The 21,827-nt window shown below is 45.1% G+C and overlaps 1 pseudogene; it reads left to right on the top strand.

Annotated features, from left to right (window-relative positions):
* The first annotated feature begins 7,050 nt into the window (after nucleotides 1-7,050).
* LOC127485582 (uncharacterized) overlaps nucleotides 7,051-21,827 on the top strand; it is a 226,917-nt pseudogene continuing 212,140 nt past the window's right edge.

Genomic DNA, 21,827 nt, shown 5'->3' with positions numbered 1-21,827 from the left:
TTTTATCAGTTTTCAGAAAGTTACTTTGTGAGAAAACTGTGTTGTCTCTATTCTTCTAAGCATGCTTTTTGTGGAAGATTTTCAGCCTTTGCAACTTAATCAGATGTTTAAAAAGAAGGGAGAATTCACAAACAAGAGCTGTTGCACTCTCATGGTAACATGTGTAACATGACAAACTTTTCTACTGATAACAAATCTTAACAAAAAACGTAAAACATCTTCCTCATAAAATAGGAACAACATAGAAATGGATTAATGGGGTAATCTGGGGCATTCCAGAATTAGGTTGAAAAGAATTAGGTTGAACTTCAAGCTAGATGAGCAAAATTGACAAATTCATTACAAGTTTTTTCACGTAGCCAAAAGTTAATCAAAAATGTGGCAAAAGATCACCATGACATGTAGCCTTTATTTTAAGGGGAGAAACAGAAAAGTAGAATGGCTTCATGCATTTAGGAGAGGGAGCGAATCCTACAATAAATGATTGTTCCAGTCTCTAGAACTTTGAACAGTACCCACCATGACAGTTTTTTGTGCATACCATAAAATTTTTACCTGGCCATAGGAACTCAGTGGTGGGTATGAAGTTAATGAATAAGTAGCAACACATAAAAGAAACAGACTGGGATGGTGTTTAAGGTGTAGTTATTACTTACTAACCATACCACTCAATAGGGCATGCCACTAAATATGCTAGTTATAACCAATTCTTGCATTTTTTACCTGGGCAAATTAGTAGACTGACTTTAGAGTCTGTCACTTTTTAAAAAAAAGTACTGAGACTTAAATTCTGTTAGCACCACAGTCTGCCTTCAGTAATATTAAAATACCTTTGAGGACCAGAAGCATTCAGTTGGAAAAACAATCTTTTTGCAAATGCAAATCAGTATTACTAACACTCTGGGTCAAAGATTAGGTTTTTAATGATATTAACAGTAGTCTGGTAAACATTTAGAGTCTGACATTGAGAAACAAAAGCTTGTTACCTGACTAGTATTTTTGTTTAAAAATATTAGTTCCGTTAGCTTATTTAAATTTTCTGACATTTATTTATCCATATAATTTATATTTATTTCATTCCTTTCATCTCACTGAAAACTGTCTGCAGGCTCTTTGATTTGGATTAGATGTGTGAAGTACTGTCTTTTGCCAAAAACCTCAAATTAACTGTTCTTTTAAATGTGGATTTGTGTTTGTTTGGAGATCAGTTCAAAACTATCTGTACTATCTGTACTGCCTCTGATGTTAAGATTTTATGTATAGCATAAGAAAGCTAGCTCTGACTATTTTCCTAAGAATAAATACCTATTTTTGTAGCATGTCTTAGGATCTCCAGGAGTCCAAGAATTATTGTGAATGTCCTCCATTTCATTTTTCACTTAATAGCTTTTAAATAGACATTTGGGAGTCATTAGAGACCTGTCTTGCTTTTGGATTATCTTATACATTCAAAGAATCTAGTCATTGGTAAAAAAAAAAAAAATCCCCAAGATATCCTCAATTGCAAGCACATGAATGGAAGGTGTATAGAATAAATATTGGTCTGGTCTTCACTTAATTTTAATTGTTGATGGAAATATCCTGTGGTCATGTACATGTCTTTGGATTTGAAGTTAATGGTAATTTAATTCTGGTTTTCTGGGAACATGGCCCACTGTGCAGTGTTCTTTTCTACCACTGGCAAATGAAATTTCTCTGAAGATTTGGAAAGAAACAAAAAAAAGAGTGTCAATTGTTAAATAAACAACAGCAATCACCGTGCACTTACTCCCCATGTAGGATCTCTGTCCTTCATGTGTTGTATTATGTGAAATAATGGTATAACTAGTACTCAAGCAGTACTTTATACTTTGTGTTTCTGTGTGGGTGCAAACTGTTGAAATCTTTACTTAGTATCTAATAAACTCATCTTTGTATATAAAGATAATTGAAAATGAATCTTGATGATGGGAGAGGGAGTGGGAGATGGGATGGTTACAGGAGGAAGGGTGGTTATGGGAGAAAAACCGCTATAATCCAAAAGTTGTACTTTGGAAATTTATATTCATTAAATAAAAGTTAAAAAAATTATTTAATAGCATGTGACCAGTGCAGAAGCAAATACAGCTATAATTAGACTTTATAGGTTGACTTTTATGTTTTTGTAAGTGCAATGAATTTTAGTAACTAATACTGTGAAAACAAACAGTAAATAAAATTTTTTTCTGGTCATGCTCACCAAAACATATAGTTAATTTTCTAATGATGCAGATAAATGCATGCTTTCTTGATATTTTTATCTCATTTTAAAGTATCTCTTTCTTGAAATCTAAGATATTTTATCAACAATACATTATTGTCTTGATGGCTTATTTTAGTCTACTTATTAATTTTAGTAGTAATGTCTGCTCTTATATTACTGATTGCATAAAGTCATTTAAAATGTTGTTATGGAACATCATTTGAAAAAAGAGTTTGATACAATGTCAAAAATGTTTTATTTTATTTGAAAGACAGAGAGAGGTAGAGATATATATAGAGAGGTCTTCCACGCCCTAGTTCACTCCTCAGATTGCCACAACAGCTGGATTTATGCCTATCTGAAGCCAGGACCCAGGAACTTCTGGCTCCCCCACATGGTTGTAGGGGCCCAAGGACTTGGGCCATCTTCCACTGCTTTCCCAGGCCATAACAGAGAGCTGGATAAAAAGAGGAGCAGCCATGGTAGAACCAGCTCCCATATGGGATGCCAGTGCTTCAGGCCAGGGCTTTTACATGCTGCACCACAGCACCAGCCCCAACAGAACTTTTTACTTCACAGCAGCAGAATACATATTCTTCTCATCAGTACATGGAACTTTATCTAGGATAGACCATATTCTAGGCCATAAAGCAAGTCTCAGCAAATTAAAAAAAAAAATGAAATCATACCATGTACCTTCTGTGACCAGAATGGAATGAAGCTGAAAAACCCCAACTCAGGAATCTCCAGATCATATGGAAACACATGGAGACTGAGCAACATGCTCCTGAATGAACAATGTATCATAGAAGAAATCAACAGGGAAATAAAAAAATTTCTATAAATGAATGAAGATGATAATTATCCTATCAAAACTTATAGAATACAGCAAAATAAGTATTATGATAGAAGTTTATAGAAATTGTTGTCTGCATAAAAAAATTGGAAAGGTACCAAATAAATGCTCTATCCGTGTATATTAAGAACCTAGAACAAAGAAATAATTAAAATTAGAGAAGAAAAATTGAAACAAAAATTCCAAAAGATCAGTAAATGAACAGCTAATTTTTTGGGAAAACAAACAGAATCGACATACCATTGGCTAATGTAGCAAAAAAAAGAGGGAGAAGGCCCATATCAATAAAATCAGAGGTGTAAAAGGAAAAGTAACAACAGAAATAAAAATAATCATCAGAAATTACTACATAGAGATGTATGACAGCAAATCAGGAAACCTGGGAGAAATGGAAAAAAGTCCTGAACACATACAAGCTACCAAAATTGAGTCAAGAAGACAGAGAAAACCTAAACAAAGCAACATCCTAGACAAGGATTGAATCAGTGATAAAGACCCTCCCAAAAATGTAAAGCCCTGGACCACAGATTCTCACTGTGGAATTCTTTCAGCTATTTCAAGAAAAGCTAATTCCAGTTTTTCAAACAAGTGAAAGGGCAGGAATCATCCCAAACTCCCTCTATGAAGCCTATATTACCTTAATTCCTAAGGCAGAAAAAAATACACTAGAGAAAGAGAATTATAGATAAATATCCCAGATGGACATAGATACAAAAATCCCCATCCAAATATTAGCCAATCTAATCCAAAACACATCAGAAAGATCACTCACCTAGACAAATTGGGATTTATCCCTGGTATGCAAGGATGAATCAACATTCTCAAGTAAAGAAATGTGATATATCACATTAACAAACTGATGAACAAAATAAACAAAGATGATCTTAATAGATGCAGAGAAAGCATTTTATAAAATACAACATTATTTTATGAAGAAAGCCTTATGCAAATTGCGTATAGAAAGAATATTCCTATATAAGAATGTTGTTCATATATTGATTGTGATCACATTGAATCTCTAGAATTATTTTGGTTGTATAGAATTTTGATAATATTGAATCTTCTAATCTTGAAAGATTTTCCCATTTTGTATATTCTTACTCTTTGTTTAGCATTTTGTAATTTTCTTAGAGATTTTTGGAATCCTTAGTTAAATTCAATCCAAGAATTTATTTTTGTGTCTATCATGCATGAGATTAATCTTATGAGTAGTTTCTCATCCCTGGTATTGTGTTTATATTTTTTTTTATTTTTATTTTTTTGACAGGCAGAGTGGACAGTGAGAGAGAGAGACAGAGAGAGAAAGGTCTTCCTTTGCCGTTGGTTCACCCTCCAATGGCCGCCGCTGCAGCCGGTGCACCGCGCTGATCCGATGGCAGGAGCCAGGAGCCAGGTGCTTTTCCTGGTCTCCCATGGGGTGCAGGGCCCAAGCACCTGGGCCACCCTCCACTGCACTCCCTGGCCATAGCAGAGAGCTGGCCTGGAAGAGGGGCAACCGGGACAGAATCCGGCGCCCCAACCGGGACTAGAACCCGGTGTGCCAGCGCCGCAAGGTGGAGGATTGGCCTATTGAGCCACAGCGCCTGCGTGTGTTTATATTTTTAAGAAATGTTATCTTACTGACCACAAACATTATTTTTTAAGATTTATTTATTTTGCTTGAAAGTCACAGTTGCAGAGAGAGGAGAGGCAGGGAGAGAGAGAGAGAGAGAGAGAGAGGTCTTGCATCCACTGGTTCACTCCCCAGATGGCCACAATGGCCAGAGTTGCCTTGATCCAAAGGAAAGAGCCAGGAGCTTCTTCCAGGTATCCCATGTGGGTGCAGGTCCCAAGGACTTGGACCATCTTCTACTGCTTTTTCAGGCCATAGCAGAGAGCTGCATCATAAATGGAACAGCAGGGTCTCAACTGGTGCCAATATGGGATGCCGGCACTGCAGAAAGTGGCTTTACCCGCTTTGCCACAGTACTGGCCCTAGTATTGTGGTTGAATGCAAAGGTTATTGAATTTTGTGTGTTGATTTTATATCCTGCCACTCTACCAAAGTCTCAGTGAAGTCTTTTGGATCCTCTATATATATAACCATGTCATCAAATAGGGGTAGTTTGGATTCCTCTTTTCTAATTTGTATCAATTTGGTTTCTTTTTATTGCCTAGTGGCTGTGGCTAAAACTAGCAGGACTATGTTAAATAGCAATGGTGAGAGAGGGGATCCACTGTATGGAGGAGAAAAAAGAAACATTATTCTCCTCAAATCAGCTAATTTGGCCCCTTCTAAACAAGAACTAAAAGGTCAAGAACATGCAAGTCTTCTGGAATTAAATCATTTAAATTTAAATTTAGATAATTTAGATGATCGTACAAAGACCCAAGGAACCGCATTGTTTGGAAATATCATGAACATTAGCTATCACTTCGATGGAGCAAAACCAGAACATTTTCCTGAAGCCATATGGTTGTGGTTCAGTATGTTTTTTGAATGACCCAGTTATCTTATTATTAAGGGTCAAACTGATAGTTTTGAGACACAAACACAAAAGCTCTTGTAATTAAAAGTGTGACAGTGAGAGAACACTCAATTTTCAAGAAGGATTGGATAGGATAAGGTTGCATTTTTGAAAGTTTAACATTGATATCAAGAAACCAGAGTACTGATCTTTTTGAGGGTGGCCAATCCATTTGATGTAAACATGAAGAACTTCTAAAGTAAAACTTCTTGCACCTTTCATTAAGTGCATAAATTGGAAATAAGTCTGGGAAAGCTCCCCAGAAATACATAGGAGTCCCCTATCAGGAGGATGAGTGCCCTGCCAATAGTGTAAGAAAAATTCTGCCCTCATTAAGAAATTTTCTGATACTATATGTAACTTTATTGCTTTTAGTAGAATTAGTGTAAAACAGTGGCATGACTTTGTAGTACTAAGTAATTTTTGGGTTTGACATTTGTAAAATTCAGGCTTTTTATGTATGATGTATCATAATAGAGCTAATTTATCCACTTGCTGATCTTTGCATGATCAAAATACCAGCTTTTTGCTGCTTTGAAATTAGAAGATTTTTTTAAATGTAACTGTTGATATTGGCATTTGTGTATGAAAAGACTCCTTAATAGATCTTGTTTCTAAAAACTCAAATACAACTATAATAAATTCTAGTTAGTCAAGTGTTACTGCATAAATATTCTGTAATATGTGTATAAAAGTGATGCTTTTGACTTCATATGAAACACTCCATTTGACTTATTCATTGATGACTACTTAAATTAATAAACATTACATTAAATTTTCATAAAGGGTGAAGCTCTTTGGGAAACATTTGAGTGAACTTATAAGAGTACTAGAGACTCAACCAATTTTCTAGTTAACCATTATTATACATTGCATGCTCACTATCCAGACATTCAGGTAAGTGTCAGCTATATGGTGATTAATAATAATTATTATTAATAATAGCACAAAACTACATTAAATGTACTGGTGGCAGTTATATGACAATTGAATGTAAGATATTTATATAGGCAATAACAATAAGAAAATAATTATTATTCAGCTTTTGTATATTTTAAGAGAAGGTATGGAATGTAATTCAAGCATCATTTCCAAGTAGTTCTACATTGAATTATTGTTTTTATTTATCATACTTAGATTAAAGGTGCACTGAATAAGCAGAATTCTGAGTCAGGTAATCATCTCATTCATACATTTCTTGACTTTTATATTCTCATGGATATTTCATTTCTCCATGTAGCATTTGAAGTAATTAAAAACACATGAAAAATCTTACGGACATTTCATTTTAAAGATGTTTATGTTGAGTGGCCCATGAGAGCGGGAGGAGGTGGCAGTGGCGGGAAGATGCTGCTCTTTGGCATAAATTGCAATCAATTAGGGATCCTTTCTCAGAATTGAGTTAGAAGTGGAAGTTCAGAAAAGCGAGGCCACCATTGCTGCTTTGAGCACCTCAGAAGGGTAGAATGGATTTATCAGGAGTGAAAAAGAAGAGCTTGCTAGGAGTCAAAGGAAATAATAAAAAGACTGCTCTGATGAGAAGTCTAAGGACTGCTCTAAAGATAAAAGGGCCACCAAGGAGTCCAGTGAGAAGGACCCCAGCCAGGACCAGGCGCGAAAGCGGCGCAGCGCTTCCAGCGGTAGCAACAGCACCAGGTCTCCTTCCAGCTGCAGCTCCAGCTTGGGCTCCAGCACCAGCAAGGGCTCCAGCTCCTCCTCCTCAGCTTCAAGCCGCTCCTCAGCTCCAGCTCCAGCAGTTCCTCTGACTTCTGGAGCGCCTCCTGGTGCAGGCACAACAGAAGGCACTTGGGCTCCAAATCCAAACCACCTTAAAGAGATGGAAAGCAAAGGAAAAGACGGAACCCATCCCCTAAACTCACCAAAGTGCACATTGGGAGGCTCACCAGGAACATGACCAAGGACCACATCATGGAGATATTTTCCACCTACGGGAAGATTAAAATGATTGACATGCCTGTCATATATGTGATAACAAAGCAGTGGATGTAGAGAGTGTTCAAGTGACACAAAAGCAGTTGTGGATGGCCCATGTTCTTGAGCCCCTGTGCACACGAGAGACCTGGAAGAAGCTCCTGGCTCCTGGCTTCGGATCAGTGCAGCTCCAATCCATTATAGTCAATTGGGGAATGGATCAGTGGATGGAAGACCTCACTCTCCCTCTCTGCCTCCCCTCTCCTTGTATCTCTGATTTTCAAATAAATAAATAAGTCTTTTAAAAAAGATGTCACAATGATGTCGCTCCAATAGAACACTGTATTGTTTTCCTTTCAGATCATTTCAGTCATTCCATCAGCAAAACTAATAGCTACTCTGAAAATTCTAGAATCTGAGGAGAAAAGGAGAAATCTAAGTGGGATTACATATGGGAGTCATTACTTGTTAATATATTATCAAAATAACATTTTTAAATGAAAAAATATCCTTTGTGATGCTTCAGATTAATCCCTGCTAAGGATACTTTGGGAAATAGATGTTGACAGTGTAAGTGAAGAGAACTTGGTTCCCACTGTTGTAAGTGTGCCTGGCAGAACTACAATGTCTGCCACCTAGCAAGAGGGCAGGATAAAAGGCCATCATCACGGTATAGCAGGTTAAACCACCATCCATAATGCCAACATCATGAGTGCCAGTTTGACTTCTAGCTGCCCCGGCAGCATTTCCTTGAAGGGCCAGGTGTCTGTGCCCTGGCTGAGGCTGAGCAGAGCCGGCTGTGGGACTGTGGTCATGGGGGGCCGCCATCCAGAGCGTCCTGAGCCAGGGAGAGAGAGGCCAGCTGCTGGGCCCTGGCCACATCAGCTCCAGCCCCATGCCCTCCTGAGTGCCAAGGAAGCCAATCCCTGCACAACACCACTGGCGCTGCCCTCCCCCAAGAAGCCCTCAGCCAGAGGCGGGGTGCGGAGGAACCCCCTGCCCCCGCTCGCTGCCCACCTGTCCCCACCCCGCCCCTGCCCAGTCCTGTCCAGCAGTGGTCACCCCTGACCTCCCTTCGGGCTCCCGGTCTGGGTGGGGCCCTGGTTGGGAGGGAGCTGGGGTCCCGGGACAGCCCCCTTCCCCCACTAAGTGCCCCCCAGGGCCTCTCCACTTCCCCCAGAAGTTTCTCTCCGGCCTCTGCTGTCTGCATTTCCACGGCTTATGGGGTCTGTGGCTGGGAATTGTTGGCATGATCTGACATTTTAAAGAAGTTTATTTTTATTTTTATTTATTTATTTATTTATTTGACAGGCAGAGTGGACAGTGAGAGAGAGAGACAGAAAGGTATTCCTTTGCCATTGGTTCACCCTCCAATGGCCGCCACGGCCGGTGCGCTGCAGCCGGCACACCGCGCTGACATGATCTGACTTTTTAAAGAGTGATTGATTTGAAAGTGGGAATTGAGAGAAAGAGAGAAACAGAGAGACAGAGAGAGAAGTCTTCCACCCTCTGGGTCACTCCCCAGATGGCCGCGCAGATCAGGAGCAATGAGCTCCATCTGGTCTCCCACGCAGGCATAGGGGCCCAAGGACCTGTGCCATCCTACACTACTCTCCCAGGCCACAGCAGAGCTGGATCGGAAATGGAGCGGCCGGGACTCAAACCCGCAACCACTTGGGATGCGGCCCAGCAGGCGTCCCAAGCCATTGCCTCTTTAATCAAACCTCCGCTCGCCCTGCGCTCTGCTCTGGGCCTGCGTTCGGTCCCGGCACTGTTCAAACCCCAGGACCTGAGTGAGGCCCGGAGGCTCCGCCCCCGGTTCCTGGATTCCTCTCCTTGAGGGCTTCAGGCAGCTGAGTGGGGGGCCGCCCGCCTCCCCCGCCAGGGACGCTCCCGGTCTCCTGGGCCACTGTGCAGCGCAGCGCGGGCGAGGCCTTGGGCCGGGGTCCTCCCCCTGCCCGGCCCTGCCGCTGGGCCGCGGCCTCCACAGGAGGAAAACGTGCCGAGGGGGAGGTGGGCCGTGGGCTCCGCCTTTCTCCCCTTCCTCTCCCACCCACCGCGTCCGCTTCTCGCCCAGGCCCTGCCTCCCCTGTCCCGCAAAGCCCTGGGGTCATCATGCAGGGACCATGAGGCTCAGAGGCAAATGACGGCGGGGGGCCGGGCCTCCTCAATGGGTCCCACACGCGCCGCGTCCTGCTGTCGCAGCCACCAGCGCCACGCCCACAGCTTTACTTTGGGGGCCGGGTATGGGGCCAGGTGCGGGGCTAGGTGCTGGCCGGGCGCCTCCTCCCTCTCCAGCCTCCGCTGGCTGCTGGGCCCCCGGGCGGGCTCTGGAGTCCCAGGAGGGAGGAGGTGCCTGTCCTGGGGGAGACCCGTCGCGGGGTGGGCATTGGAGCAGGGGGCGCCCTCCGGCCCCCAGCCCCACCCCAAGCCCCGTGGTCGCCCCAGAGCCTCTGGGGTCCCCCGAGGTCCTGCCCTGCAGGCCGGGAGCACCCTTGGCGCCCCATGCATGCACAACCATCCCAGTGCCCGCAGCCTGGGACCCTGGACCCTCCTCCCTGCACGGAGGGCGCCCCCTCCCCTGGCCACGGCCCCAGCCCTGGGGCTCCAGGAAGGGGCCGCGGGAGGTGGTGGGAGGGGTCCCGCTGCTCCGTGGGCCCTGCGCGCCAGGCCGGGCACAGGAGCTGTGGAGTGGGCGGCGGGGCTGGGAGCAGCTGCTCCTCCCAGGGGCGGGCGCGGGGGGCTGCTCCCAATCGGAGCTGCGGCCGCCCCTGCAGCACAGTGCCATGGGTGGCCACTCGCCTGAACTCCCATCGCAGCTGCCCTTTCCATCTCTCTTCCTCTCCCCCTCCAGCTCCAATGGCCCCAGGCCATGGGAGTCACGTGCGCCGAGCCCGTGGTGGGGTGGGGTAGGGTCAGCGGCGCCCCCCACCAGCATGGAGGTGCCGGGCGCCAAGGTGCCCAGCAGGGCCGGCGAGGACGCGGGCTCCGAAGCTTCCGGAGTGGCAGCTGGGCTAGGACAAGACAGCCAAGATGTGGTGGATGGTGAGTGGGCGCCGGGCCCATGTGGGCCAGGGTCGTGGCCCCGGGGCTGTGTGGCCGGCTAGGCCGGGCCCCTGTGGCACGGCGGGGGGCTGTGGGCAGGTGGCCCCGGGGGCTCCAGGCAGGGCCGGGGGTGGCCGCGTAGGGCAGGGCTGGGGCAGCTCCGCTAAGCTTGGGCGCCCTTCTGGAAGCTTCTAGGGGGCCAGGACGCGGCCCTCGGGGCTGTGATCCCTGCCTTGGGGGAGGGAGAGATTCCAGGCCTGACTTGGGGCCAGAAAAAGCCTGGGCCTCTACCTGGGGATTCAGAGCCTGCGGCCCAGGGCCAGGTCTCCTCCCACTCTGGGAAGCGGCCTGGGTCTCATGGCCATGGCACCAGGGCCCTGTCCCCTGCAGCTGCCAGGTGGGGGTGGTGGTCCCCAGTCCCTGGTGCCGAGTTCATGGTCAGCTTCAGCTCTCAGTCTCCCCTTGGCCAGCATTTATCATACACCTACTGTATCCCGGCCCTGTCTCAGGTGCTCAAGAGAACGGCAGGTTGTGGTGGCCTGGGGCAGGTGCCCGCGTGGGCCTGCGTAGCCTCAGAGTTGAGACCCGACAGTTGACGAAATGGGCAAAGAGAAAAGCAGGCTGAGGACAGGGCCTGGGTAAAGGCCCTGGGCCAGCACGGAGCCAGGAGGCCGGTGCGGCTGGAGCAGGGGGGTGGGGGGGTGCCCACAGCAGAGGCCCAGGCCTCCCATTCAGGGGGTTATGCCTCCCCCAGGGAGCCCAGGATGCACATTGTCAGCGGGGGGCATTTCCTGCAGAGGTGTGGCCTGGGGGCACCTGTGTGCCTGCCCCTCCCCAGCCCTCAGCAGGAGCCTGGAGCTGCATCACCCTGCCACCAGACCCCCAGCATAGTGTGGTCGCGTGGCCACCCTGGCACCTGGGAAGGGCCCACATGCCCGCCAGGGCCGCGCTGGCCTCGCTGTGCAGGGCTGAGGTCCCTGTCTCCGGAAGCTTCAGAGCCCGGTGGGGCTGAGGTGTCTACAGGAGCAGTGTCTACACTGGGCTGGATGGGTCCAGGCAGGAAAACTGGAACTGCAGGCGGTGTGGCCGTGAGAACAGCTTCTGTGGCTTTGTCTCTTCCGTGTGGGGGGGTGTTTCATGAAGGAGGCAAAAGCGAGGATGTGCGGGGCCAGGACAGGTGCCGGCCACCGCCAGCCTCAGTCTCCCCTGCCCGCTGCCAGGCCGCTGCCCAGGCCGGAACTGTGGGCCGGGCACACGGGCAGCCATGTTCGGACCCCGGGAGGCTCTGCTGTGAACTGGCAGTCAGGTGGGGGGGCTTGTGGGCACCGGGCTGGTACTGAGGAGGGGGTGCTGGCTGAGGGTCTGGGGTCTGGGGTCTGGGGGATGAGGTCACAGCTGTGCAAAGGCCCTGGGGCAGGATGGAGCTGTGGGTGGGTGGGCGGGGCCCTAGGGAGCCATGGTGGGGTTTAGGTGGGCAGTCACCCCCCCATGCCCATCTGAGTGCCACCCACCACCTCCCCTGCTGTGTCCTGGCGCTGGGGTGGGGGTCGGGGCACTCCATCTCCTGGCTCTCGGGCACTGCACACTGTGCCCACATCTGAGGCTCCAAGGAGCCGACCAGTCTGCTGCAAACTACAGAATGTGTCCCGAGGCCAGGCCGGACAGGGGCCATGGGGCCATGGGCACCTCCTCACCCCCGCCCCTTACACTGCGCAGATGGGGGCTGGGCCCCTGGGGTGGGTGAGTGAGTGAGTGAGTGAATGAATGAATGAGTGGCCCGCCCAAGTAAGGCCCCTCCATCTCCCAGGTCAGTGGCCCAGTATCTGGCTGTCCCCCAGTGCTCAGAGAGGGGCAGGGGCTCCTGGGGGCTCTGAGCTCAGCTGGGCAGGCTTGGCCACCTGCACGGGGTGGATGTGGCTTGGGGCCAGGTGAGGCTGTAGCGGGGCTGTGACCGGGTGTGAGGAAGTAAGGGAGCCACGCGAGGCCACAGACGCTGCACTAGGGGACTTAAAAATGAACACGAAAACACAAATTTTTACAAGAATATGGAATAGCAGTATATCTTATTCATTACCGGAGAGAATGCATAGTGGGACAGAAATTTTACCAGACATCTTGATGTGTTATTAGAAATCCAACCACAGTATAACCATATCATACAGCACACTGGTTCCAATATATTTAAAACAAGAGTAGATAAAAACTGATGTGAAATATATATAGCAATGTATATTGGATATATTGGATATATATATATATATATATATATATATATATATGGCTATATCTATATATGGATAGACCACGGGAGGAAAACAGGAGATGCAGAAACAGGAGGTGCATAGGGTATGGGTATTGGGCATGGGGACATAGAGAAACACCTGGCTGCAGTCAGAGGCATTCTAGAAACCTAAGTATGACAGTGGGTTCAAGCAAGAGCAGAGAGGTATATAAAGGTTTCCATGAGCTGGAAGCACAGGCAGTGAAGTTACTGCAGGGTAGTAGAAAGATCACTCTGGAGAAGGGAAGCAGACAGTTGAGGGAAGATCTTGGCTTCATGTAAGAGGGGCTGGAGGACATGATGATTGACATGGTGCAGGGAGACACTCAGGAAAATGTGCTGGAGACACAGGGGATGGAGACTCATGCAGCTGGCATGTGCTGCAGGCTCAAGGAATAGGGAATGTTGAAAGCTGACATGAATGTCAGAGATGTTATGAATGACAACAAACCAAGGGTGAACAGGCGTCACAGTTAAATGAGAGATAGACACTGGAGAAAATACATGGGTTTCAGACATAGGAATGGAGAGACATGAAGCCTGATATGGCTGCAGGCACATGGGGATGGAGATACTGGGGCAGACAGGACCTGCACACACAGGGTTTGCAAACATATAAGAAAATTAAGGGATTGCAGAAAAATAGTGCTGAGAGAAAATCTGCATCCTTAAATGAATACATTAGGACAGCACAAACCAATCATCCCAGCTTCCTTCTTAAGAATTAAAAAAGAAAATGCATGAAGAATATTTAAATAAAGTCAGGAAAAGGGTAATAACAAGCATCAATAAAATGCTGGTTTCACAAAAGTACTACAGATACATATAAGCAAGGAAGAACATTTTTTAAAATATTAGCAAAATTTATAAGCCAGTAGCCAAGTTTAAGAAATGAAAACAGTGCTATTCTTTACAGGGCTCATAGAACTCACCAAGATATTAAGGTTTTGTGAAATTCTTATGAGTGAAAGTTTGACTCCAAAGAGGAAACTAACAGAATGGGAGAAAATATTTCCAAGCTATGTAACTGATAAAGAAATGCAACAACAACAACAAAATAAGCAATCACTTAAGAAATGGTTCAAGGCTGGCACCGCGGCTCAATAGGCTAACCCTCAACCTGCGGCACCGGCACACTGGGTTCTAGTCCTGGTCAGGGTGCCAGATTCTGTCCCTGTCGCTTCTCTTCCAGGCCAGCTCTCTGCTGTGGCTGGGGTTGAACAGTGGAGGACCCAAGTCCTTGGGCCCTGCACTCACATGGGAGACCAGGAGAAGCACCTGGCTCCTGGCCTCAGATCAGCGCAGTGCGCCGGCCACAGTGGCCATTGGGGGGTGAACCAACGGTAAAGGAAGACCTTTCTCTCTGTCTCCCTCTCTCTCACTGTCCACTCTGCCTGTCAAATAAATAAATAAATAAATAGAAATGGCTCAAAGGACTCAAACAGATTTTTTATCAAAAGATGAAATTCAAATTGCCAACAGACACATTCAAAAAAGGTTTATGTTCCCTAGCCATCAGGGAACTGAAAATGGAAACCACACTAAGGTTTTTACCTCACCCCAGTTAGAACAGCTTCATAGAGCAACCAAAAAACAATAAATGCTGGTGGAGATTGTGGGGGGAGTACCCTAATACACTGTTGGTGGGAATGTAAACTAGGACAGCTGTTGTGGAAAACAGTATGGAGATTCCTCATACAACAGGAAGCAGGAGGGAGGATGGCAGCATGAGTGGGAGGGAGGGTAAGGTGGGAAGTAGCACTATGCTCCTAAATCTGTATTTATGAAATACATGAAATTATTTACCTTATATAACTAGAAAATTATTTAAAAATTGACTCCAGAGTTAAAAATCTGCTATATTTTTTGAAGTCCAATTTTCAAAAACACAAATATAAGATGAAATAGGAAAATTCCTATATAATTTAATAAGTTGAACAAATTTTTGGAAATCCAAACCAACCAATCAAGAAAAATGTTCCACAAGGAAAAATCTGGGTCCAGACTTATGGAACAATATACACTTCTAAGAGAAAGATAAATAAATAGATAGATAGAAAACCACTGAATTTCCTTGACTTGTTCCAAGTGGACATACACAGAATGTTTTTGAATCTGTTTTGGGAAGCTAGTGTTACACATATGATGCAAATGAGACCAGGGTATACAATGAAAATGAAATCAAAAAGCATGTCTTTCATAAACTGTGGTACATATATCTGAGCAAAATATGATTATATGAGTTCAATCATCTAGGAAAGCATACCAGACCAAGAACAAATGAGCTACACTAAAAATTGAAGATTTTTAGCATTCTAAAACAAACCCTATCAATCATCCAGAAAGGTGAAAAATAGGAGAAATTACATGACCACTTAAATACTAAAAAGCATTTAATAAAATTCAATATCTGACCAGAAAATAAATCTACTTGTAGCAGAACAGGAAAACACAGACTTCCTTCATGTGATCAAGATAGTCTAAAACAGAGTACAGCACACTAGTTAATACAGGGCCAGTGAAAGCTTTATCCTGGGAAGAGACACGGATGTGACTGTCTTCTCTCCCCATCCCTTCAACTCTGTACTGGAGGAGTGGTCATGAAATCAACAAAAAGAAACATAAACTTTAAATATCAACTTTTAAGCAATAAAACTCAATATACATGGATGACACCATTATATGGAGAGAGAATGCACTCTAACCCCAAGCCAAATACAACCGGTAAGTGAATTTAGCAAGACTACCAGGTAGACAATCATTATAAGTCACAGCAAGAAACAGAAAACATTAAAGGACAAAAGGCAAACTAGCAAACACGTATCTACAAGAGGAATTTAAATTATGTAATATCTTCAACATTATTCAAATGCATATTAAACACACATGCACGTACACAAAGGACACAACAGAGAAATGACTCCACAACATGGAGAAAGCAAAGACCCAGACATCAATGAAGTGCCAGTAGGTCAGGAAATTCTCTGTCACCTGAGTATGGCTTCAGATCACCAGGGCTGCGCAGGAACATGGAGGTGATCCCGCCACTGGGGAATCTGGCAGTAGAGGAGGTGGCTTCAGACCCCAGCCCAGCTCCTCACTCCCCTCACCTGGCAACAGTCCAGCCACACCCACTGTGCCAGGGAGCCTACTGATTGGCTACTGCTTTATGACATCATCCATGCCCACCCGCTTTGCAAACTGTCCAACCAGGCACCCCTTGGGGGAGAGGCAACCAGGTACTCCTGGGAGATTCTCATGTCACAGTCTCTTCTGGGCTGCACTGGGCAAAGTGTCCCTGTGGTGGCTCAGCTTTCTCCCCTCTGCAAAGAGGGAGCTGGAGACTTGAGAAGCAGGAAATGCGGAGAGCTTAGGGCCCGGTGTCTGAGAAGGGGGAGGTGGAATGGGTGGATCCTGCTAGGACTGACTGTCCTGGTCCCTCAACTTGGACTTGCCCATGGGGAGCTCCTGAATTCTGCAGACTCCACCAGGTGAGGGCTGGACTGGCTTTGGAATATGGGTGACATACCCTGTCCCTGCACAGTGACTTAATCCACCAGGGAGGCAACAGGTGATGGCCTAAGTATGTGGGTTCCTACCACTCATGTGGGAGACCAGCATGGAGTTCCTACCCTCAGCTTGGCTGAGCCCCAGCTTTGCAGACATTTGGGGAATGACCCAGTAAATGGATGATCTCTCCTTGTTCTCTGTCACTCTGCCTTTCAAATAAATAAATCTTTAAAAAGTCAAGGAAGAATTTTCTCACCAACCATCTCTTGTTCAATAGCAATGGCTAGAAATATATTCTGAATGAGACATTAACAGACAAATGGGCATTAAGGCCATGGGTACATGGCAGGGCTGCTTGGGGCAGACAGTTCTATAACATTTTAGGAGGAATGCTCCCTCTGGACTAAACACTCAGAGATATGCTCTGCCCCTTTCCCTCCCTGCCCTTGCAGTAGCCTTCAGTAATGACTAAATGCCCCTGCCCCAGGATACTGCTTTCAAAACTGTCTGTGGCCACAGAGAAGAGGTGGCCTGGACAGTGGTCACTGAGGAGAGAGAAAAGGCTGGGAACCTTGGGGACTCCTTTCCCTGGCCTGGAGTCCCTGCTTCTATGTCACAAGTCTGCAGCAGAGCATGCCTGTCACCTCCCTCAGCCTGCAACACCTCTATTAACATTGTCCATGACTAAGACTTGGGGAGCACAATGTACTGTCCACTATCTCAAGTCAAACTGCTAGGTTTGCTACAAAGTCATCTTCTCAGTGCATCCCTCCCAGGTCATGAGGTTGGGAAGAAATCTCCCAGCTGGTCAGAGGCTTCTGACATGACCTGTGTTGGGTGGGGGGTGGCCTGTCCCCATCTGTGAGTGGGACCTGTTCTCTCAGCTGCAGCTCTACCGGCTCAATCCTTGGTGTCTGGAAGGATTCACCAATGAAGCCTTGGCAGTGTGTGTGTGGGGGGGTGTGTGGGGGTGTGTGGGGGGGTGTGTGTGTGGTGGGGGAGGGTAGTCAGGTGGCTGCTGTCCCCATTAAAATGCAGTAGTGGAAACACTGTCCCTAGGCACTTCTGGGTAAGCTCTGTGCTTGCTCTGCCCTCTTCTCCAAGGACTCATCCAGGATGTATCAATTCTCCATGGGCCCCTCTGACTTTTTCTTTTTTAAAAGATTTTATTCACTTTTTGAGAGGTAGAGCCACAGACAGAGAGAGGGAGAGACAGAGAAGGAGATCTTCCATCTGCTGTTCACTCCCCAAATGGCTGCAATGGCTGGAGCTGTGCCCATCCATAGCCAGGAACCAGGAGCTTCACTCAGACCTCTCATGTGGGTGCTGGGGCCCAAGCACTTGGGCCATCTTCCACTGTTTTCCCAGGCTATAGCAGAGAGCCACATAGGAAGAGGAGCAGCTGGGACTTGCACTGGCATCCATATGCAATGCTGGTGCCACAGATGGAGAGTTAGCCTGCTATGCCACAGTGCCAGCCCCCTGACTTTTTCTTTAAGGGGGGTGAGGGTATGGGTAGAATAAGGCTTCAGGCTCTGCCTGTGTGCTAAGGGAAGGTAACCATAGAGGGCCAAAGAGGCTATACCCTAGAATCCCCAGGTTCTGTGCCTGTTCCTATCTGCTTCTTCTCAGGTAGTTTTCTTTTCTTTCTGGTTGTGAAACATGCATCTGTCATCTAAAGATTGTGAGTCTTGCATTAGCTGCACACACACTTTTATCTAGGGCTGGCTGGTTCAGGTGTTTTGCATTCTTCTCCTGCAGTCTCCATGCTGCCTCAGGGAGTGCTGGCTTGTGGTCATTACAACTTTTGACTATTGGGGTCTCACCCACAGTATTAGATAAGTACATCTCTAAAGCGATTTAAAATAATTTCTGTGTTTGGAAATGAAGAGGTTGCCATTACTGATTTGACTACATGTCTGTTTAAATGACTAACTCTGGGGCCAGCGCTGTGCTGCAGTGGATTAAAGCCCCAGCCTGCAGTGCTGGCATCCCACATGGGTGCCAGTTCCAGTCTCAGCTGCTCCTCTTCTGATCCAGTCCTCTGCTATGTCCTGAGAAAGCAGTAGAAGATGGTCCAACTCCTTGGACCCCTGCACCCACATGGGAGACCCAGAAGAAGCTCCTGGCTCCTGACTTCAGATGAGCTGGTTGTCGCAGTCATTTGGGGAGTGAACCAGCAGAATGGAAGACCTCTCTCTCTCTCTCCCCCTCTCTCTGTAACTGTCTTTCAACTAAGTAAAATAAATCCTTTAAAAAATGACTAACTCCACCTTGACTTAATTATTGATTTCCCAGTTGGAAGTTAATAGATTTTTTTAGAAAGCTTTTAATAAATAAATTTCATAGGTACTTCTATAATTTAACAATTCTTAACCCCAATCCCACCTTCCCACTCCCAAACTGCCCACCTCCTACTCCCTCTCCCATCGCATTCTTAAGATTCATTTTTAATTATCTTTATATACAAAAGGTCAACTCTATACTAAGACTTCAACTGTTTGCACCTACAAAAACACACAAAGTATAAAGTACTGTTTGAAGACAAGTTTTACCATTAATTGCAGTAGGTTAAGTATGTGATGTTGGCATTCCACATCAGAGTATGGTTGGAGTCCCGGCGCTCCACTTCTAATCCAGTTTCCTGTTAGTGTACCTGAGAAGACAGAGGAAGTTTCAACTGCTAGAGCTCCTACCACTCACGTGGGAGACTCAGATGGAATTCTGATCCCCAGCTTCATCCTGACCAGACCTGGCTATTCTGGCCATTTTGGGAGTGAAACATTAAATGGAATATCTGTATCTTCTCCCTCCCAACCCTCAGTATAATCACCATTCAAATAGACTTTAATTTTTTTTTATATTCATGTACCATTTTTGCATAATATGCATTTTCCATGAAGTTTTTGAAGACTGTTACATGTATGGATTTCAAAGTTGGTTGCACAAAGAAAAGGTCCTTTAATTCAATTCTGCACAAGTTTTTGAAAACCTCTCATTTTTTTCTATTTTCTATAAATAATATATATTTGCATTTCTTGCAAAATATTGATTGTATTTCCTTCCTCATTTTGTCCCCAATGATATCCTTCTAGTTTGATTTTCACTTTTTATCTGCACAACTGTATTCTGTCTTGCAATTTCTTCTCATTTCAGTCTATCCTATGTGAAGTGATTAGATAAAACTTCTTGGAGAACAGTTTTTGTGTTGTTACTCTCCTGTACAAAAGTGGTTAAGAAAACAAAAAGGAATATTCATATTTCATTAAGAATAAAATACAAAATCTTTAGTCAGATGATTATGGATATCATAAATCCAATCGCCTGTTAACTTTTTTTTTTAAAGGCTTATTTATTTGAAAGGCAGAGTGACAGGGAGGGAGATAAAGGGAAGGAAGGAGGGAGGAAAGGAAGGGGAGGGGGAGAGGGAAAAGGGAGAGAGAGAGAGAGAGAGTGAGCATGCAACCAGGGTTTGGGGGGGTTAATCTGATGATTCACTCACCAAATGCCCAGAACAGGTGGGATTGGGTCAGGCTGAAGCAAGGAGCCAGGAATTCCATTCAGATCTCCCACATGGGGTTAGAGACCTAAGTACTTGGACCATCATCTGGTGCCACCCATGCACATTAATAGGAAGCTGGGTGAGAAGCAGAAGCAGGGTTCAGTCCCAGGCATTCTGATATGTGTTGTAGGCATCCCAAGTGGGAGTTTAACCCACTGCACCATAATGCCATCACTTGAAGTTTATTTGACATTTCTTTGATATTTTATGCTTCTCTGGCCTTTTGAATTGCTTTACCTACTGGTACTATGATACAGCAGGTTACTCTCTCACCAGTGATGCTGGCATCCCATATGAGCACCCTCTTGAGTCTCGGGTGCTACATTTCCCATCCAGCTTCTGGCTAATGCATCTGGAAAGAAGCAGATGATCCACGTCATTGAGTCCCTGCCATCCACATGGGAAACCTGGATGGAGTTCCAGCTCCTGGGTTTGGCCTGACCCAGCCCCAGCCAATGTGACCATTTGGGGAGTAAGCCAGCAGATGGGAGATGGATCTCTCTCCCTCACTCTGCATTTCAAATAAGTAAGTAAATCTTTAAGAAATAAATTTATTTTTCAATATGTTTCTCCTTAGCTTCTAGAATAGCATTCTCCCTTGGTGCTTCTGCTATCTGTTGACTTGTCTTTCTCAGTCTCTTAATGGAGCACAACGCATCTCCCAAATGTTGATATCCTGTCACAGATGTTTGGCCTCTTCTGTTCTCTAAGTTACAGACTCTTGAGCACCTAAATAACTCTCATGCATAACCTTGCCTATACATGCCTGAAGACTCCAAAATCTCAGATTTCAGGTCTGACTTAACTTTCATTTTCAAATGACCAATGAAAAAACATGTCTGGAAGATAGAATTTAGCCCTGTGGTTAAGATGCTGGTGTCACACACTGGAGTTAATGGGTGTGATTCCCAGTTCCTGCCTCTGGGAGGCAGCAGTGTGATGACTCAAATGATTGGGTTCCCTGCTCCTTGACCCCCTCTGGACATTGTGGGTATTTGAGCAGTGAACCAGAGGGTGAATACCCCTTCTCTTCCTGTCTTTTTGCCTCTCAAATTAAAACACAAAACAAAACAAAAAACCCATGTCTATGTCTTCCAATAAAATGACTTAATGGCTAAAAGCAGTTTCATTGTTAAATTCAGCAAAAATAATTCTTGGTTGTAAATGATATTTGAATAATGAATAATTGTAAATCAAACTTACATAATGGATCGGGAAGAGAGAAAGATGTGGACAATGATTTTTACATTTCACTTTGATACTTCTTTGTCATGTAACCTTAAAAAATCCATGTGAATTCATTGTGCCTAAGTTTGATGTCCTTAAAATTATGGGCTCATCTAGTTGAGGCAGTAGTTTAAAGGGAAGTGGTCAGAATCTTAGAAATCATCTTATTTCTGCCCAGAACACTTAAGAGACATCGGCAAGTCATTTTATCTCTGTAGTTCTTTCTCCCTTGTAACATAAGAAGACCATCTTTCTATTTAAAGGATTTATTCTACACATTCCTATCTTAAGGTAAGGTTCACATGACTGTGAAACATTTTGTGCTGTCAGGTCTTCAATTCTACTGCATTGTTAGCAGTGTAATATCAAGCTGGCACTGAAGATGAAGTGCTAAACAACATAGGACTGCCAGGGCTTATTAGGAGCTACAAATAATTGAGTTCATGAAAATGTTTAAATTTAAAAATAGAATCACTCTATTATTGTTCAGAATCAGTATAGTTACCAATTTTTTTGTTTATAATAATTGAGTATCAGTAGCTTCATTTTTGATAGTATATCCCTGGTATTATATATTGTAATATTGTACAAAAGTATATATTATATATTGTAGTTATACAATATTTATAGACTAACTAAAATTATAGGTAGCAATATTTATTGCTTTTTTCTTTTATTGGATTTTA

This window comes from Oryctolagus cuniculus, chromosome Y, assembly GCF_051225735.1.
Source record: "Oryctolagus cuniculus isolate XC-2025 breed Fujian yellow rabbit chromosome Y, ASM5122573v1, whole genome shotgun sequence".
In the NCBI taxonomy this organism is placed as follows: domain Eukaryota; kingdom Metazoa; phylum Chordata; class Mammalia; order Lagomorpha; family Leporidae; genus Oryctolagus; species Oryctolagus cuniculus.
This window is presented reverse-complemented; position numbering and strand designations above follow the sequence as displayed.